We start from the raw sequence: 7,103 nt of genomic DNA on the forward strand, positions 1-7,103 counted from the left end.
ACCAGGACCATGAGAGGGAGTTGAAGGAGGAGGTAGCTAAGCTGAGGGCAGAGAGAGATAGCCTTCGGGAGAAGGAGAGCAAGCTGCGGGCCCAATGCAATATGGAGGCGAGTTTGAGGAAGACAGCACAGGAGAGTTATCAGAGTTTATTTCAAGATCTTGTGTCTGTGAAGAAGGATTTGTTGAATTCTCGGAATGCGTACGCCGAGTTGGAGGACTCTATCGCTGATGGTGCCGAGGAGTCTTGGAGGATTTTCCTGGAGCAAGTCAGAGTTATCGCTCCCGACTTAGATCTTTCTCCTTTACATCCTGATAAAGTTGTTATTGATGGTGCTATCGTGGATCCTCCTGTCCCCGTAATCGTTTCCGAGTCAGAATTGAAGACTCGGGGGCAGAGGATCATTGAGTCCCCTCCTCGTTCTAAGGACGCACCGAGTTCTTCAGTTGTTCCTCCGACTTCCTCTTCATCCCCTGTGGATGCCTCTCTTCCCTGTCCTGGTGGCGCTCCTCCTGATTCTGGTAGTGGTGATCCGTCTACTCCTCTGCAGAAATAATAATTTTTTATGGCTATATGGGGGCTCGGCCTGTGAGTCCCCCCTTTTTTAAACTCCTTTATATGTTGTTTGGTGACGTTTGAACAATTTCTTTTGGCCTTTTAAGGCCGTAAACAAAATATTTTAGCAAGTGCCCTTTTCGTATAAGGGTTTTTAAATTAACCAATAAATACCCTTTTTTGGATAAGGGTTTAAGTTACCTTATGCGTGTATGCTTTTCTGATTTTGACTTTTTAAAGCCCCCTTGATCTTTTCCGAAAAACCTTTCCTATTGGCTCGTCTGTTTTTTCGAGCCTTTCTGTTTAAGGACTTTTAGGCAGCCTTTAAACTTTTCCTAGGTTTTTCAATCTCTTTTTTGTTATTCCTTACGCCCAACCACGTTTTATTGGGTTTTTATGACTTAGGTTATTTTTGCGATGCGTTTTTATTCTGCTCGGTTTTTCACTCCGACTTCTGAGTCAAAGTGTTTTCGAGCTTTTCTACTCGGAATCTTGTTTTGACTTACGAGTCGAGTTGTTTCCGAGTTGTTTACGATCGGCTTATATAACCTCTTTACGCCGACTTGTACCTCGTCGTTTTATCCTGACGACCATCTAGGTCGGTTCATGGGATTTTCACGTTTTGTCGAGCTTAAGTCGACGCGTTTCGTAGAAAGACTTAGAAAAATAGAAAGGAGTTTATAAGAGATGTTATAGATGAAAAAAAAAAGATCTTTATTAATTGGGGAGGTACCTTCTTGCTACTAAGGGTTTTAATAGCCTATTTTCCCTTAGTCTCTACTATGATGTCTCGTTAAAAACCCTTCTTCAGAAAAAACCCTTTAATTTTGGGAAAAAATCATGAACTTGGGAAAAGAGTACATCAGGGAGTAGAGTTCGCTTTTAACTGTAGTACCTTTTCATATTACAAGCATGCCACGACCTTGGTAACTCAGTGCCGTTCAGGTCGATTACTTTATAGTAACCTTTTCCTAAAACTTCATTGACTTTGTATGGTCCCTTCCAATTTGCGGCGAGCTTTCCTTCTCATGATTTGTTGACTCCAATGTCGTTTCTGATTAAGACCAAGTCATCCGGGGCAAATGTTCTTCGAATGACTTTTTTGTTGTACCTTGTAGTCATTCTTTGTTTCAATGCTGCTTCTCTTATCTGAGCATTTTCTCGGACTTCGGGGAGCAAGTCGAGCTCCTTCTTATGTCCCCGTATGTTTCCGATCTCGTCGTGGAGAATTACCCTTGGGATTTGCTCATTGATTTCTATTGGTATCATGGCTTCTACGCCGTAAACTAGTCGGAAAAGGTGTTTCTCCTGTGGCAGATTGGGGGGTCGTCCTGTACGCCCATAGCACTTGAGGGAGCTCTTCTGCCCAAGCTCCTTTTGCTTCCTGTAATCTCTTCTTTAGCCCTGCCAGTATGACTTTGTTGGCTGCCTCGGCTTGCCCATTGGCTTGTGGGTGCTCCACCGAGGTGAATTGATGTTTGATTTTCATACTGGCTACTAAGCTTCTGAAGGTAGCGTCGGTGAATTGGGTTCCATTATCTGTAGTAATGGAGTAAGGTATCCCATATCTTGTGATTATATTTTTGTAGAGGAACCTGCGACTTCTTTGAGCGGTGATGGTGGCTAATGGTTCTGCTACTATCCACTTTGTGAAGTAATCTATTCCCACGATCAGGTATTTGACTTGTCCTGGTGCTTGGGGAAAAGGACCTAACAAATCCATTCCCCATTTTGCAAAAGGCCATGGAGAAGTGATACTGATGAGCTCTTCTGGTGGAGCCACGTGGAAATTTGCATGCATCTGACATGGTTGACACTTTTTCACAAATTCTGTGGCATCTTTCTGCAAGGTCGGCCAGTAGAATCCAGCTCGGATTATTTTTCTGGCTAGTGACCTTGCTCCGAGATGGTTTCCGCAGATCCCACTATGTACTTCCTCCAATACCTCGGGAGTTCTTAAGGTCGGTACACACTTTAACAATGGTGTTGATATCCCCCTTCTATAGAGGACATTTCTCACCAAGGTGTAGTGTTGTGCTTCCCTTCGGATCTTTTTAGCTTCTTTCTCCTCCTTAGGGAGGATGTCGAATTTCATGTATTCGACTAAGGGGTTCATCCATCCGAGGTTTAGGCCGGTTACCTCAAGTACTTCTTGTTTGTCTTCTATTTTTGCTACTGAGGGTTCTTGGAGGGTTTCTTGAATCAGGCTTCTGTTGTTCCCTCCTGATTTGGTACTTGCTAACTTGGACAGGGCGTCTGCTCTGCTGTTTAAATTCCGAGTTATGTGTTTAACCTCGGTTTCTGCAAAATGCCCAAGGTGTTCCAGAGTTTTGTCCAAGTACCTCTTCATGTTTGGGTCATTTGCCTGATACTCTCCACTTATCTGGGAGGTCACCACCTGTGAGTCGCTGTATATCATCACCTTTGTAGCACCGACCTCTTCTGCCAGCTTTAATCCGGCGATCAAGGCTTCATATTCTGCCTGATTATTTAAAGCTGGAAATTCAAATTTTAGGGAAACCTCTATCTGAGTCCCTCTTTCATCTACCAATATTATGCCTGCGCCGCTTCCTGTTTTATTGGAGGATCCGTCTACATAGAGTTCCCATGTAGTCGGTTTCTCCTATTGGTCCCCTGCGTATTCTGCAACGAAGTCGGCGAGGCACTGGGCTTTAATTGCTGTCCGAGTTTCGTATCTTAAGTCGAACTCGGAGAGCTCTATCGCCCATTGAACCATTCTCCCTGCAACATCCGTTTTTTGGAGGATTTGCTTCATGGGTTGGTTCATACGGACTCTTATTGTGTGAGCCTGAAAGTAAGGTCGTAGCCTTCGTGAGGCTATTACTAAAGAGTATGCAAACTTCTCTAGTTTGTGGTACCTTAACTCAGGGCCCTGTAGGACTTTACTGATGAAGTATACTGGATGTTGTCCGACCTCGTCTTCTTTGATTAGGGCTGATGAAACAGCTTTGTCCGCTACGGATAAGTACAGGACGAGGTCTTTTCCAGATACTGGTCGAGTCAGAATAGGAGGTTGGCTTAAAAACTTTTAGAACTCTTGGAACGCCTCCTCGCATTCCGGAGTCCATTCAAACTTTTTTAACAATGGTGTTGATATCCTCTCGTGCTTGATTTTAGGGGATTTTATAACCTTTTACCCTCATTTATCCATTGAAATAGCATGGTTTTGTGATTGTCTCCTTATTTGTGCTTAGATGTGAAAACATGCTTTTAGACCCTTAATTTGATGGTTTTAATCTCCCTTTGATTCCACTAGATGCCTTGATATGTTTGCTAGTGATTTCAGATTGAAAAGGCTAGGAATGGATCAAAGGAGTGAAAAGGAAAGCATGCAAAGTGGAGAAATCATGAAAAGTCAAAGAAGTTGAAATCGCCCAGGGACGCGCACGCGCACCTGGCGCTCGCGCGCACCCGCGAATTACCCCATGGACGCGTACGCGTGCTGTGCGCGTACGCGTCGGTGTTGGTTTATGATTTTTTAATGAAAACATGGCCAACGAATTCTGAAGGGTTGTGGGGCCCAATTGCAACCAACTTTGACGCCAAAGATGCTATTTAAAGCCAAGGATTGAAGAGTAAAGGGGGATTCCAACTCATTCTATTCATTACACACTCATTAGGATTAGTTAGAAGTAGTTTCTAGAGAGAGAAGCTCTCTCTTCTCTCTAGAATTAGGATTAGGATTAGGTTTAGTTCTTAGATCTAGATTTAGATTCATCTTCTTCTACTTCTATCTTCTCAATTCCTTGTTGTTAGATTCATCTTCTTCTATTCTTTTGTTGTAATTTCCTTTATGTTGTTCTTATACTTTGTTGTAGATCTAGTATTGTTCCTTCCATTTTCTTTCAATTCAATAAGAGGTAATTCACAATAATTGTTCTTCTTTACTTTTCTATTGTTGATCTCTTGTTTTTGTAGTTGTAGATTCCTTTAATTCTTGCATTTAATAATGTTTACTTCTATTGCATTCTATGTGTTTGATAAAATGTCTCTTCTAGTTTTAGTGTAGATTTTGTTCCTCTTGGCCTAGGTAGAGTAATTAGTGATACTTGAGTTATCTAATTCCTTTGTTGATTGGTAATTGGAGAGATTGCTAATTGGTTTGGAGTGCACTAAAGCTAGTCTTTCCTAGGGAGTTGGCTAGGACTTGTGGCTCAAGTCAATTCATCCACTTGACTTTCCTTTATTTAGTAAGGGTTAACTAAGTGGTAGCAATGAACAATTCTCATCACAATTGAGAAGGATAACTAGGATAGGACTTCTAATTTTCATACCTTGCCAAGAGCCTTTTATAGTTGTTAGTTTAATTTCATTGCCATTTACTTTCATGTCTCTTATCCAAAACCCCAAAACACATTATAACCAATAACAAGACACTTCATTACAATTCCTAGGGAGAACGACCCGAGGTTTGAATACTTCGGTTTATAAAATTAGGGGTTTGTTACTTGTGACAAACAATCTTTTGTATGAAAGGATTATTGTTTGGTTTAGAAACTATACGTTACAACGAGATTTCATTTGAGAAATTCTAAACCGTAAAAAATCCAATCGTCAAAATGGCGCCGTTGCCGGGGAGTTGCAATGGTGTTGTGTTATTGGTTATTGTATATATGTGAATATTGTGAATATATTGCCTTTTGCTTTATTTGCTAGTTGTAGAATTTTGTTTCTCTTGATTTCTATTAGCTTTTGAATTTTATTTTCTCTTTTCATTATGAATTCTAACTTTGGCTATGAGTGTAGTTACAACTATGTTGTAGGTAATGAGAGCTTCAATGAAGATGTGTGTCAAGGATGGGACAACCAAATATGGGAGGAGCCATATGCATATGATCAATCCTCATGGCAACAACCTCCACCAATGCACTATGAAGAAGAGCCATTCTATGATACATACCAATCCAATGGCTATGGTGAATCTCCTTGTGACTTTCAAGAACCGCCACCATATGCCTATGATCCATACCCTCAACATAATTCTCATCCATACTCACAAGCCCCTTCTTACCAACCACCTTCATATGACCCTAATCCATATCCATCACACCAACCAACTTTTGAGCCATATGAGCCATATATGGAACCACCACAATATCAACCCTTTCAAGAGTCACCTCCTCCATATTATTACCAAGATGAACCACCTCCAATATATGAAAATTTTCAACCACAAGATGAAAAACTTTCCACCACAACCTCCCATGGAAGAATACTCATATCCATTGAACCAAGAGCCACATGATCCTAATCATATTATCCAAGAGGAACAAGAGTCAAGGGATCGTCTCAAGGAAGCATTGGATCAATTTCAAGCAACCATAGAGTGTGTTGTGCAACAAGTGGAAAGAGTGGAAAACATTGAACCACCACAACTCTACCAAGAAGAACCACCTTCCTACTATGAACCCTTCCCCCAAAATGATGAATCCTTCCATCCACCCCAACCTCTAATGAATGAAACCCTGGGTGTTCTTGTTCAAGGGCAAGAAGAGATGAAAAGGGATGTGCAAAATTTCATGGCCGCCTTGGATGCGGTAACAAATCAATTAGCCTCCCAATGCTTGAACACTCAAGGAACTCCCATGTCTACATGTGGAGAATCAAATGAAGAACATAGCATGAAGGAGAGATTGGAAACTCCGGTGGAAAATGAAGGAAGTTGCTTTGTATTGGAACAATTGGAGGAAGCTTTAATTGTTGAAGACAAGGAAGAAGTGGTAGAAGACTTAGGAGATGCGGAGCCTCCATGGGAACATAGAGTTGAAGAAAACCCCTACAAGATGATTGAAATTGATGCTAGGGAGGAAAGTGCACACCTTCCAAGGCATATTCCATATGAAGACTTGGATGTGATGAAGAAAGAATTGAGTTCCCTTGGAGATGAAGATCAAGCATCAAGTCTTAGTGGTGAAGAATCCTTTGAACTTGAAGAACCTTCTCCCGGTGCATTTGAAAATGTTATGGAGGTAAACTTCTTTCACCCTCCCAATTATAGTTTGATTAAGGGAAAAGGCTTAGATAGTATTGATGAACAAAGGATTGAATTAGAGAAATCTTGTGAAGAGGTGGAGATCCTTAGAAAAAGGAGGATGGGGGTGGAATATACTTTGTCAAGAACCTTGGAATCATCTTTGCCTAGGTTGCCATCTACACCTTCATTTGAGTGGGTGAAGTTCATTTCTATTAGCTTTATTATCCCACTTGAATATGGTTTGCTTGATACGGATGGTCAACTTAGGATGCTTTGTGGGATGAAGCGTAAGCGAAAGATGTTTTGTGGTTGGCGTTGCAAATCAAGGCTCATTATGGTTGATGCATCAAACACGAGATATAAAGGTTGGACTCGTGCTCAAATAGATGGGTTTAGGAGGATTGTTGGGCACTTCATAGAGAATTCTTCTTGTTCACCACCCGGATGGACTAATAATAATGATCAACTTCAAGACGGGTGTGAAAATAAAGTGTGGGACCCCGGATCACAAGAAGAGGATCAACTTTGGGAGCCCCAAGCTTGTGAAGAACTCCA

The sequence above is a fragment of the Arachis hypogaea genome, chromosome 2 (assembly GCF_003086295.3).
Source record: "Arachis hypogaea cultivar Tifrunner chromosome 2, arahy.Tifrunner.gnm2.J5K5, whole genome shotgun sequence".
In the NCBI taxonomy this organism is placed as follows: domain Eukaryota; kingdom Viridiplantae; phylum Streptophyta; class Magnoliopsida; order Fabales; family Fabaceae; genus Arachis; species Arachis hypogaea.